Here is a 13,505-nt window from a genome sequence, read left to right on the forward strand (position 1 = left end):
CTCTCCCTTTGTCCCCTCCTCCAGCGCTACAGACGAAGGGATCGGTCCTGCAGTGACGGGGTCATTTCGGGAGCCGTGGCTGCTGGAACGGCCAGGGTTTGCCTGCAACACAGAAACCCTCTCCCCGCTGCAGCACCGAGCGACAGGGGCGGCTGGCCACGGGGAGACGGGGAGATGGCGGGATGCTTCACCCCAGCTCTGCCCGCTCCTGCATCCCTCCTCCCTGACACCGCAGCACTCCCCGTGTCCCCATCTCACGGGGCAGAACAGCCTGGTCTGCCGTGCAAAAAAAAAGGCACCTGCACAAACCTCAGTGCCCGCTGGGCACGGAGACGTGTCCGCGGCACAAAGCCACCTGCACCTCCTCCCTGGGGACCACGCCTGCCACCTCCCATCCCCACATCCCTCCCCGCTCCCCTCACCCGGGGCATCCAGCCCCAGCCAGACCACAGCACCGCACAAAGCTCTTCGTCTCTCCTTCTATTAACTCTGACTGTGCTGCTGGTGGATCAGGCAGGAGCTGCACTTCACGCTGCAAGGGTTTCCCCACAAACTTCACCTTCAAAAGCTCAAGTCCCCAAAGCCCCGAGGCACAAGGTTTCCTTTTGCTCCTTCCTAACACGTGGTCAGCAGCTTGAGGGGCTTTTATTGTCTCCTAAACAACTACGTTTCTTCAGAAGCCCAAGAGGTTAAAAACCCAGCCGACTTCTAGAAATTATGTCTATATGGAGCACAAAAAAGATCTGGACTGTATAAAGACATATGTATAATATAGAGATAAACGTGCACTAATAGAAATACAGACACAGAGATGCAACACGCTACCATGCAAACCCAGGCTTACAGAAGGACCCTCCCAGGCACAAATTAACCTCTCGTTATGCTTTAGGATCAAACTCTCCCTGGAGCAGTGTGTTTCCTACCGACACAGACAATACCTAAATGGCCATCACTGTAGTAAAAAATACACTGCACTGAAGAGCCTGAGCCAGGCAGGCAATTTTTCATGGAATCACAGAATTGTTTTGGTTGGAAAAAAAACATTAAGATCAGCCAGTCCAACCATTAACCCAGCACTGCCACGTCCAGCACTAAACCATGCCCCTCAGCACCACAGCTACATGGCTTTGAAAGCCCTGCAGGGCTGGGGACTCCACCCCTGCCCTGGGCAGCCTGGGCCAGGGCCTGACAACCCTTTCCAGGAAGAAATTGCTCCCAATATCGAGCCTAAACCTCCCCTGGAACAACTTGAGGCCGTTTCCTCTTGTTTTATTGCTTGTCACTTGGGAGAAGAGATGGACCACCCCTTGCTCCAACCTCCTTTCAGGCAGTCGTAGAAAGCAAGAAGGTCTCCCATGACAGAGATTTTGGTGCCCTTTGATCCCAGACACTTGTCTCTGAACCCCATTTTTTTCATCTGAGTGCACAAAAGCCCTATGCCTCCCTCTGTGCCTCAGTTTCCCCACGTGTCTCATGGGCTCAGCACCAGAACTGAAGTCAGATGACACAGCCATAGGTTGGCAGTATGTCCAAGTCCTACTTCTGCTGAAAGAAATCATCCACATACCAAAAATTAAAGCTGAGAAAATGCTCAGGGCAAGATGGTTTGGGCTTTTTGGGGAGGGAAGAAATTATTTTTTTATATAATTTTCAGGAAAAACATTTTTAACATGATTTAAAAAGAGCCAGAAATCAGTTACAAGAGGCTTAAAAGTTATAAAAAACATGAGCTCATAATTTCTCCCAAAGACATGGATCAGCTCAAACAGGGGCATTAACCAAGTTCCTCCACCAAGAGCTTTGGAGCCCTCGAGTAACCCAGATTTGGTCTTCACATTAATTTCTTCATTAGCACTTTTTTTCCTCCCTTCCCACCCCTTTTGTCTCAGGCTCAGCACATAATTTCTCAAGGCAATGCTCTTTAAATATATTTATAAACATTAGTTTTATTTTGTATATTTATTACTTATATATATTTATATAGCTTTAATATATGTTTTATACAGACACAATTATTTATTTGTCAGCTCAGCAGGTGAGTTTGAGTGAATGAAGCTGAAGAAGAGCAGAGGAGGAAGAAGAATCAGAGACACAGAATAGTTAAGGTTGGAAGGGACCTTAAAGATCATTTAGTTCCAGTCCCCTGCCAGGGCAGGGACACGTCCCACTAGACCAGGCTGCACAAAGCCTCATTCAGCCTGGCCTTCAACACCTGCAGAGAGGAACCACCTCCCTGGGCAGTGCCAGGAAGAGGAAGAGAAGACAGGCAAGGATGTTTGCAAGAGGCTACACCCATATGGTAGATATACAGAGGTTATACCTCTACTGCTAACATCAGCTCCAGGGGCCCTTCCTTGAGCCCCCCTGCCCCCACCTCCCCCACCCCAGGTGGTATCCAGACTGTCCAGTTCTTACCCTCTGCCAAGCTGCCCGGGACAAGTCCTCACCCCACAAATTGGGAATTAGGTGCCCTAATAGAGTATGTACAGATACAAATACTCACAAACACTCCAACTTGGAAATGCTTAGGTTCTTCCCCCCATTAAAAAAAAAAAAAAAATGGGGAGGGGGGGAAAAAAAAAAAGAAGAAAAAAAAAGGCAGAACAAAACCAAACCTCTGAGAAAATAACAAAATAAGATCCTGCTATGGAGTCGTTTCAGGAGCCCAGGACTAAATTGGAGCAGGTCCCTGGGAGTCACTTGAGCAGCAGAGATGAGGCAGAGTGCTGCAAGAGCCAGTTATATGCCCTGCGGCTGGCTAAATAATAATAGTAATAATAATAATAAGCCATGTCCAATCAGCCCTAATATCCATCACCACCATCAGGTCCAATGCAGGACTAAGAAGTGGATGTGAATAAATATGCCTCTGATTTCCACTGTGTGTAGAGACTGATTGAAAATCCCAGCGGAGGATGCTCAGCCACGGATGCAATCCAGCCACCTCTCCAAGCTGAGGATGCTGCAGATCTCTCTTGGCCTCACTCTTGTCTCTTCTGTTGTCTGACCCTACTCCTCTTCCTCAGCTCTCACTTGAGTTGTGCTACAGCTGTAACTGGGGTTGTGCTGGGCTGTAGACCAAGCAAGAGGGACAAAGCCAATGGTCTCATGCATTACGGGGACAAACTTTTTAGCAGGGCCCATTGCAAGAGGACAAGGGGTGATGGTTTTCAACCACAAGAGGGGACATTCAGGCTACACATAAGGAAGACATTTTTTACAGTGAGGGTAGTGAAGAAGTGGCCCAGGTTGCCCAGAGAGGTGGTAGATACCCCTTCCTGAAAACATTCAAGGCCAGGTTGGACGGGGCTGAGCAGCCTGATCTAGTTGCAGATGTCCCTGCTCACTGCAGGGGGGTTGGACTAGATGGCCTTTAAAGGTCCCTTTCAACCCAAACCGTTTCATAATTCTGTGATTCTATGAAAATCATAGAAGAAGTGAATAAGGTATCAATGATAACTTCCCAAAACAAAAAAAGGGCTAACTCTATTCTATGCTTCTGTTCCCCACTGCCGTGGTTTGGATTTATCCTGCCAAGGGCTCAGGTTAGCACCTAAAATTTAGTAGGATAAACCAGGGCTCATCCTGGTTCTGATGAAATACCCATCTCAAGACCAGATAGGTATTCATTCCTTGAGTTTGCTGAGATTTTGAGTTGAGCCCACAAGTAAGACCTTGTGCTTCTCCTGATGGAGCAGCAGTAAATCTTTCACTGCTCGGGCACCTTCTTCTCCACTCAGCCCCTGCTGTGAGGACTTTCAACCCCATGGTGATACAGTAAATCATACAACTTCACTTTGTTTTGGTGATATCATCACCACTCCTAACAAATGCGTTTCCATCGCTTTACCTTTTGGCAGTCAGTTTTTTCCCTTATTTTTTGGATGCTTCAGGGAGGAGCAGGTTGACTCGGAGAAGAAACGGCGCAGACAGATCCATCAACTTCAGCCTGGCCAGCAGGGAGGAGCCAAGTGGGCAAGCTGCCGAGTCCCAGCGTGGAAAGGAGCAGCAAGATGAGATGTCTCTGCCTCGGGGAGATCTCTGCATTGAGGGATGACGGGAGAGCCCCTCAGCCCTCCCTGCATCCTCCGCACTCTCGGCGTCCCCTCTCCGCCTCCCTACCAACTCTCTTGTTTCCGTGACAACAGTTGGCTCACACCAGCCTCTCCACAAGCAGCACCCACCCACCCCAGTGCAAAACACAGCCTGTGGTGCCTGTGCATCCCACGTGGGGCTCTGTGGGGCTGCCATCAAGCCAATGCCTTCGGGCTGGGCGCTTGGAGGAAGCGCCAAACTGCAGTTGAATCTTGGAGGGGGAAGAAGCCTGCTAGGTTGGGGATCATCTCTTTACTCCTAGGAAAGGTGGACAGTGAGAGCAGTTGGGATGTAACGGAAGGCAAAGGAAGGGAAAGGAAAACAAAAGCAAAAAGGAAAGTGGATATAACCATCCTGGTGCTCAAGGCCAGAGCCGATGCTGAGGCTACACCTCCGCAAGAGAATAAACCCGTGTTGGAGCCTGGTCTCCAAGTAAGATGGCTGCATCCCCACCACCTGTTGGGGATGGTCCCTGGCCCCTCTCAACTCCTGAGCTGTGCCAGGGATAGTTTTGGTAAGTTCAAGTTGGCCAAGGTTAAAATGGCACTAGGGATGTTGGTGGAAGTGTAAGGGTAAAGAAGATTGAACCCCAACCCTTGTCTCCTGACTCTGCTTTATTTACAACTTACAGTTATGCATCATTCAGCCATAGCAGGGCCTGGGCAAATCTGAGCACGTCTCCCAGCTTGTAGCTCCTTGGTGCCCCAGTTGATGTCAGGGCAGGTGCCTTAAGCAACAGTAGGGACTTAGATCAACAAATGCAGATAGATGGTGACTCACATGCCATCCTTTCAGTTGCTTGCCCTCTGATCCAGGGTACAGATTCAAACGCCAGCTACTTTGGTGAAACAGCCACCAAAGACATGAAGTCACACCTACACACACTGCTAGGAGAGTTTGCAGGGACCAAGGGCTGTGCCTAGGAAGTGGCCACATGGTGGAACAAAGGAGCAGGGATTTTACAGAATCACATAATGGTTTGGGATGGAAGGGACCTTAGAGATCATGGCGCAGCTACAGCTTCCCTGGGCAACCTGGGCCAGGGTCTCACCGCCCTCACAGCAAATAATTTCTTCCTAGGATCTCATCTCAATCTCCCCTCTTTCAGCTTAAAACTGTCCCCCCTTGTCCTACCACTACATGCCCTTGTAATTTGTGTTAGTATAGATGGAAAAGGGACCATAAAGAAGTGTTCAGGGGTAGAGGGGGGACAGATGAGTTGGCAGGAGCAATCACCAGCTCTGTACATCCCCACTGAGCAGTTGTGAAGCAAGAGTAAGGGCTGGGGGGAGAAAGCAGGGAATGAGCTTCCCAGAACAAGCAAAACTTGTTTAGCTCTGTTGCTAAGGATCAGGAAATGTGGCAGTCCTGCAAAATGTCCCACTTTTGCAGGTCTTCTCCTCATCCCAGTCCTTGGCACCAATGACCAGCAAGGTGCAGAGAGGACTGTGTTTGCCAGCGTAGTCCCTGGCACAGTCTTGGCCCAGACCAGTATGTGCTCTCCCAAACTGTCACACCATAGGGGTCCTAAAGAGAACCCAGGACCAGGAGCTACACAGATAGGTTGTTCCGTTTAGTTCCAATCATACATCCTCACAAACACCACAAAAACAGTCACCTGAGTAGAAAAGAGAAAGGGAGGCAGACAAACGGAGGGCACACATTTCATCTTCCACAAGAAAAAGATTGTCCCATGATCTTACCCCTGCAAAAGACAACAGTGAGCCCAAGGGGGATAGAAAACCCTAACCGAGCTTCAGTCCAAACTTGCACCTTTTGAAAAGCTCACCACAGTGAGCTTTGGAAAACACACTCAGCCAGAAATCTCTGAGACATCATTTTGAACTCCACTATAGCAAACCCACCAACAGGAACGGGGTAGGAGCAGAACATGTTGAAAAGGAGGTGAGGTCCAGTCAGTTTAAAGACATGATTATAGGAGTGGGTATGATGGTTTATTCTTCTCATTCCCATTAATTTGAGAAAACTTGGTCCAGAGGCAAAATCCCTCTGCTTTCCAGCTAGGGCTCAGGGTTGGACACCAGCAATGAGGGACATATATACTGTCGCCTGCCCTGGCCTATGGAAATAAATCAATGACAACGAAAACAAGCTCAGTGAGAACGTTGGACCACTAGAGAGGGAGTTTATTAGCACCCCGGGAAGAGAATGTGAGGCAGGGGGGGCAGGAAAGAAAGCATCACACAGTGGCTGCTGGAATTTGTTTGCAAGGCTACTTTATCAGTGTCAAGAGAAACGCAGGCTGGTTTACACCACAGGGGTCCAAAACACTCAACTTACTAAAAGGCAGTTTGCTGGGTGGTGAGATCCTGCTGCTGCCAGCTGAGGTTCTTCCCAACGGAGTCCAAACGTGATGGAGATGTTACTTATGGGCAGCCAAATTCCCAGGGCATGAAGGAAGGGACTAGCATGGTAACTCTTCTGTGTCACATGGAGACAGGTTTCAGTATGGGTTGGGAACAGAGTCCACTTCAAGATCTGGACTCTTGGCCTGAGTGGGAACAGAGGCATCAGCAAAATACAGGGTTGACCTCTTTGACATTGAGAAAAAAACTCAGGTTCACCTGGTTGCCAGAACAAACACTGAGTACCTGTACTCAACAGAGAGAAGATAGAGCTATATATTACATACATACATGCATGCATAAAGTTCTCCCTGGCATTAAAATTTCATTACAAGGAGTGTACCAGGAATAACCATTATCAATTATATATTATACGCTGCTTTAGTCTAAAAGAAACCTAATGGCTTGGGGTGTTCTGCTGCAAAAGGAGTCTCTCTTGCAAGGTTTGAAGCTGGTTGTGTAGAGAAGCTTTGTGAGTCATAGAATCATGGAATGGTTTGGGAAGGGACCTTAAAGATCATCTAGATCCAATGCACTGCCATGGGCAAGGACATCTTCCACTAGACCATGTTGCTCAAAGGCCCATCCAACCTGGCCTTGAACACTCACAGAGGGGGTGAATACTTCCAGGGAGGGAGGAATCACCACACATGTGCTCACCACTATCCACCCAGCCCCATGTTGGGATGGTGGGGAAATTCAGCCCATGAGGTGCCTTGCTGTTTCCCCTGGCTCCATGAAAATCATGCTGGATTTTGGATGCCTCCATGGAAAGCTCAGGACAGGGAATGAGAACTGGATCTTACGGCTTTCAGAGAAGTTATTCTGTGAAGTTCTCACTTCTCTGTCCTGATAATGCCACTGTGCCTTGTGCCTTCAGCCCTGGTGCTCCCTGCACATGGACATTTTGAATTCTGGCCTTCTTGGACAGCCTTGCTCTCAGTTTATCATCGTGCTGGTACTAGAGTCCCTTAATGAGTCACTAGGGCATCTAAGATGCCTTCTGCAGCCATAGGCACGTCCACAGAGGTGGCTGTTCCTATGTATCTTGGACACCTTTCATGGATGAGATTACTGGAGGTGTCTCCACTGTTGACAGAGGGCTCTTTGGTGACCAGTCTCCTCCTTTCAGATACTTTGTTCTAAGCATGAGACAAGACCTATGACCCAGATCTGCAGTGCGTCCATTAATTTGTTCCATATACCATTTCTTTCTGAAAGTGGTGACAGCCATCCCTCCAGTGTCTGAAGCCATCCAAATCTCCTCCCTCCTCCAACATACTACCCCTGAAGGCTGAGAAGCTTTTAAAAAACAACCCAAAAGAGACAACCTCATCCATTCTCAGCATGCTCCTCACCCCTGCTCCTCCCTACAGCCACTGAGGCCTGAGCAGCTCTTGACCCGGCACAATGGAAAAGACCAGCTGGCTTCCACATCTTCATGTTGAGGAATAAATGTTTGCATGGACAGAAGGCTTTCCAGTTAAATTATTTGCAGGTCCTCCTCCCTGGAAATGTTCAGTGCCAGGTTGGATGGGGTTTGGAGCAGCCTGGTCTAGTGGGAGGTATCTCTGCCCAAGCAGAAGGGTTGGAACTAGATGATCTTTAGGGTCCTTTCCAACCCAAATCATTCCATGATTCCATGATCTTCCTTTGTGGATAGCACCAGTGAACAATCCCAGTGTCTTGATAGATGCCATTTAATAAAAGATAATGGCAAGGACACTGAGCTGCAATGGGGCAGAGGGAGGAGCTGCCCTGCTGAAGACTTAATGCTGCTGTCTTAACCGAATTAGTGCCCCTGTGCGTACCAAGGCAGAGGCTCTTGGAGAAACCTCCGTGTAAAGGCAGCTGGGTGGGTAACAGTCAGGCCAGGGAGGGGATCTGCATGACTTTGGTCACCCCCTTAATACTTTTGGGGGAATACAGGTGCTGAAGGGGGAGGAAATTGAACTGCAACGCCAGCTAGACCTTGTCCAGTGGTTCACAGGGAAAAAGAGTATGAGAAAACATGGTTTGGCAGGTAAAAAAAAAATGTTTTGGAGGAAGTCAGGGGGTCACTAGGCTGGTAGAGACTGTAGAACAAGATGGTAGAGCAAACCCAGGCCAAGTTCAGGAGGTAGGATAAGACAGAGGACATTGCCAAGAAGAAGAATGAATCTGGTCACTGTGATGGGTGTGATACAACAGCAACAGGGAAGGGACATTATTTGCATGGACATCAGCTGGGCTAGCACTAAAGCAGGTCTCACATTTCTCTGCTGCCAACAAGCCCATTGCTACATTTTGAAAGCCCTATTTCCCTTTCCCATTCAGTAGATCATGACTCAGAAAGTGATTTCTCAGAATGCAGATTAAAGAGAACAGCAGAGAGCCCTCAGTGCAATTATGAAAAGGAAGTAATAAAAATAGTAATTAAAAGTCGTATTTCTGCTGGGTAAATGCCTGGGCAGGGCTGGGAGTTGTTGGAGAGAGAGATGTCTGAAAGACAGGGGATGCAGCTGAGGTAGAGATCACAGAATCATCAAATCCTTTTGGTTGGAAAAGACCTTTAAGGTCACCAAGTTCAACAGTTACCCCAGCACTGCCAAGGCCACCACTGACCCACGTCCCTCAGCACTACATCTTCATGGCTTTGAAATCCCTCCAGGGATGGGGACTCCACCACTGCCCTGGGCAGCCTGGGCCAGGGCCTGACAACCTTTTTGTCAGGAAAAAATTTTTCTTGACACCAAATCTAAACCTCCCCTGGAACAACTTGGGGCTATTTCCTCTTGTTCTGTCTCTTGTTACTTGGGAAGAGACTGACCCCTCCTTCCTCCAGCCTCCTTTTAGGGAGTTGTATCGAATGAGAAGGTCTCCCCTCAGTCTCCTTTTCTCCCAGTTCCCTCAGCTGCTCCTTGTCAGACTTGTGCTCCTCCCCAGCTTTGTTGCTCTTCGCTGGACACGCTCCAGCCCCTCAGTGTCCTTGTACTGAGGGGCCCAAAACTGAACCCAGGATTCAAGGTCCAGACTCACCAGTGCTGAGTACAGTGGGACAATTCCTGCCCTAGTCCTTCTGGCAACACTATTCCTGATACAAGCCAGGATGCTGTTGGCCCTCTTGGCCACCTGGGCACACACTGCCTCATACTCAGCTATTGTCAACTAACACCCCCAGGTCCTATTCCGCCAGGCACTTCCCAGCTAATCTTCCCCAAGCCCGTAATGTTGCAAGGGGTTGTTGTGGCCCAAGTGCAGGACCTGACACTTGGCCTTGTTGAACCTCATACAAAAATCATAAAATCACAGAATGGTTTGGGCTGGGAGGGACCTTAGAGATCATCTAGTTCCAACCCCCCTGCCATGGGCAGGGACACCTCCCACCAGACCAGGTTGCTCCAAGCAACCTGGCCTTCAACACTGCCAGGGATGGGGCAGCCACAGCTGCTCTGGGCAACCTGGGCCAGTGTCTCACCACCCTCACAGCAAAGCATTTCTTCCTCAGATCTCATCTCAATCTCCCCTCTTTCAGCCTGAAACCACTCCCCCTCATACTATCTCTCTATGCCCTTGTCAAAAGTCCCTCCCCAGCTTCCTTGTAGTGCCTTCAGGTCCTGGAAGGGGCTCTCGATCCATTCTCCACCCAGCCTGTATTTGTGCTTGGGATTGCCCCATATGACCCATGTGCAGGCCCTTGCACTTCGACCATGTTGAACTTCATGTGGTTTAGCACAGGCCATGATGATCTTTACGATCTCTTCCAACCCAAACCATTCTATGATTCGATGTGGAACCTCTAGGGAAACACTCAAGGAAACCTCTAAGCCAACAACCCCAAAGCCCAGAGGGACTCTTTGCCTTCCTGCTGCTTAACCACCAGTGATGCGGGCAGCAGGAATTAAACAGAAGAAATAAGAATGGAGCAACAGTAAATGGAGATCGCAAACACAAACCAGATTAAAAACTTAATGGGTCTAAGCAGGCATCAGGGGAAAGCAGGGGTGGGAGAGAATGGGGGACTGGTTTTGTCTGATGGGCGGAAAGGGCTGTAGGAAGATCAATCTCACTGCACTCAGGGGAGGGGAATCAGATGCTTGGGAAGCAAGAGATGGAGATGCAATTGCTCTGCCCAACGAGCAGCTGCTGCTGGGCTGGACTGGGTGGCACCCAAGAGCTTAGAGAAAATTTGGAGTAAGCTGTGTGCAAGACAAAGCAGAGGTTCATGACCACCACTACACCACTTATGGCTGTGGTCCCCAGATGATGCATTTATTTCTCTTTGGTGCAGATGGCCATGGTAGGTAGGACCTTCCTGATGATCTGCTCCAGGTGAAAAGAACTAGCACCTCTGGCATTTGACACATTGCAATCTTCCCACAGAAGAGCCATTTTACTGAAAAATGTCCACCTGACTTTGTGCCATCAATGATTCATTCAACAGTTGTGTTTTCTCTGAGTAGAGCTGGAAGCAACATGCTCCAAAAGCCTACTGTGGAGGGATGTTCAATATGCCATTCTCCAAGGATGTCCAAGAACCCCCAGGGGTCTCAGCCACCTCAGCACAGAAGAGCTCTGCAACTGTTAGAATACTTTCTGGGCCAACAACCTGATGAATTTCCAACTCTCACACTTTTTTTTTGCAAGCTAAAGGAAATTATTTGGAAATGATTTTCAGACCAGGAATAGGCCAGATCTGGTGGCAAGAGGGTCCTTCAGAAGATCAGATGCAAGGGCCATGGTCCTTGTAGCTCTCCTGAAAACCCTGCAGTGTGCTAAAACAAATGCTTTCCTGGTGTGATCATGATCCAAATTGCTATACCTCAGCTCCCTCAGCCTCTGAAAACCTGTCCTTATTGGCTGAAATGAGAAATGCTCATTCAGAGAGCCAATATTTTTGTTAGGATATGTAGGATTAAGATTAAGACCCGTGCTGCAGGTGTTGCTTGTCCCTCACAAGCAACACAAGCTTCCATAGCTTCCAACCCTGGGGGTTGGAACTAGATTATCTTTAATCCAGACCACTCTGTGGTTCCCTGATTCTTACACTTGGGTTTTTGAGAGCTGATCTGAGCTTGCAGATCCCCAACATCAGGTTTAAAAGAGCTCCATCTTGGTCTCCTTGAAGCTACCTGAACAGAAAGGCTGACCAGATGTGCAGACTTGGAGCCCATAATCTTCCTGTGTTTCTCTTGCTGTACCAGTCAGCAGAATAAAACCATGATCCTTCCCTATGAACCTCCCTTCCATTACAATTTGTGTAACTGTGCTCTTAGTGATGTGCATAAATGCACTTTTAGTTTCACGCTGCTGTCCACAAGAGGTGATTGAAAATGAAAGCCATAAACAATCAAGGCATTATCAGCTTTATGATATTATTATTATTTCAATATTCTTAGAGTATCCTAGGGTTAAAAACCAAGCAAACAAACAAACAAAAAACAAAAAAATCCCACCTTTCCCACTTGCCTCCCAAAGTGTTTCTTTACGTGCTCTACCATGAAATCACTGCCAGACCCCTCCACACGCTGTGATGCAGCTAAGAAAACAAACTCCTCTGTGTTAGTAAAAGAGCAAAGCAAGGCTGGTTTCCAAGGAATGGTGGATAGTCTAGTGCCCAGTGTAGGGCAAACTCCAAAAAAACTCCAACCCAAGGCTGTGACATTCATCAAGTCTCTCTAGTGTGTGGTTTTACTGGAATTTAAGAGGTTGTATGTTCCTGGGCTGCTTTTTGCTTCACTGAAGATATGAACCGGTCCCTCTCTATCCCTGTGCCTGGTTGTGTGAAACTTGTAGGGTTTATCCACTGCCAAAATAGTATCAAAAGATGTGATGGGCTGCCCTGGTTTGGGCCTAACACAACAGCAAAGAAGCAGACATGTGGCTGCTCACTCACCTCAAATCCCCACACACACACACACTGTGGGATGGGAAGGACAAAGGCCAACTAGAAGCTCATGGGTGGAGACAAAGGACAAGGAGGGTTTGCTCACCATTTATGGTTCCAGGCAAAACAGACTCAACTTGGGGAAAAATAATAATTTCACATAAATCAAACCCAAACAGGACAAAGACACACACAGAGCAGGGCTTGCATATGTTACCCCACCCCTCCCTTCTTCCCAGGCCCAAATCACTTTGTTCCTGGTTTCTCTCCCTCCTTCCCCCCAGCTGCACAGGGGGATGGGGATGGAGTTTAGAGTCAGTTCATGGGCTGGTGGGTCCTGCTGCTCCTTCCTCCTCAGGAAGAAGGATTCCTTACAGTCCTTCCCTGCTTCCCCATGGGCTCCTTCCCATGGGAGAGAGTCTTCCACGAACCTCTCCTTCATGAGTCCTTCCCACCAGGTCCGGAGCTGCTCCAGCCTGGGCTTCCCACAGAGTCATGGGCTGCTTCGGGAACAGTCACCTTCCCTGGCACGGGGTCATCCATGGCTGCATGATGTCCATGATCAAGTCCATGGGCTGCAAGTCCACATTCGCCCCTCCTGATGCCTTCAGGGAATGTTCCACCACATTCCTCCATTAATGCAGGGGAACAGCCTGCCATCTCACTACAGGTTTCAGGGAAACTTCTCTATGAGCACCTTCTTCCCCTTTCTTCCTCACCAACCTCAGGATATTCACCCTGGCACTGCTTTCACCTCTTCAGCACAGCTCTTTCTCCTTGCTCTCTCCTCAGGTCTTACATCAGTTCTTTCATGTGTTAATCGTGGAGATGCATCTGTTGTGTCTCTAATGACCCAGCCTTGGCCACCTGAGCTGGGGGAGCTTTTAGCAGCTTCTTACAGGAGCCACTTCTGGGCCACCTCCCCCGTTACCAAAACCATGCCAGAACCAAACCAGCACAGGGGCCCTTGGCTGCTTGCAGTCACCCTCCATTGCTACGTAGCTCTGGTTTCCTCAGGAAATCAAAGTAAAGTTGTGATAGTCGCTCTGGTGAAAGTCACTGCACAAAACCAAACATGAAACACTTGGAAACAGATTTTCGCACCTCTGACACAAAGACAGGCATTTTAAATCTCTCTGAGGTGAGAAGGTTTAACTTGAAAATTTTCCTCCAGGCTC

General features: G+C 48.7%; 2 protein-coding genes across 3 annotated transcripts in view; both read right to left on the reverse strand.

Moving 5' to 3' along the window:
- LOC127382597 (gallinacin-13-like) overlaps positions 1-13,505 on the reverse strand; it is a 592,294-nt gene that overhangs the window by 91,088 nt on the left and 487,701 nt on the right. The window contains exon 4 of one of the 2 annotated variants that reach the window (XM_051614429.1): positions 7,165-7,174. The exons of the other annotated variant lie outside the window; for it this stretch is intronic. The gene's annotated coding sequence lies outside the window, so the exon portion shown is untranslated. Of the gene's footprint in view, positions 1-7,164; positions 7,175-13,505 lie in introns of those variants that run through there. 2 annotated transcript variants of the gene reach the window in all.
- XKR6 (XK related 6) overlaps positions 1-13,505 on the reverse strand; it is a 182,703-nt gene that overhangs the window by 84,580 nt on the left and 84,618 nt on the right. The window lies entirely within an intron of this gene.

Source organism: Apus apus, chromosome 3, assembly GCF_020740795.1.
Source record: "Apus apus isolate bApuApu2 chromosome 3, bApuApu2.pri.cur, whole genome shotgun sequence".
NCBI classification, from domain to species: Eukaryota; Metazoa; Chordata; class Aves; order Apodiformes; family Apodidae; genus Apus; species Apus apus.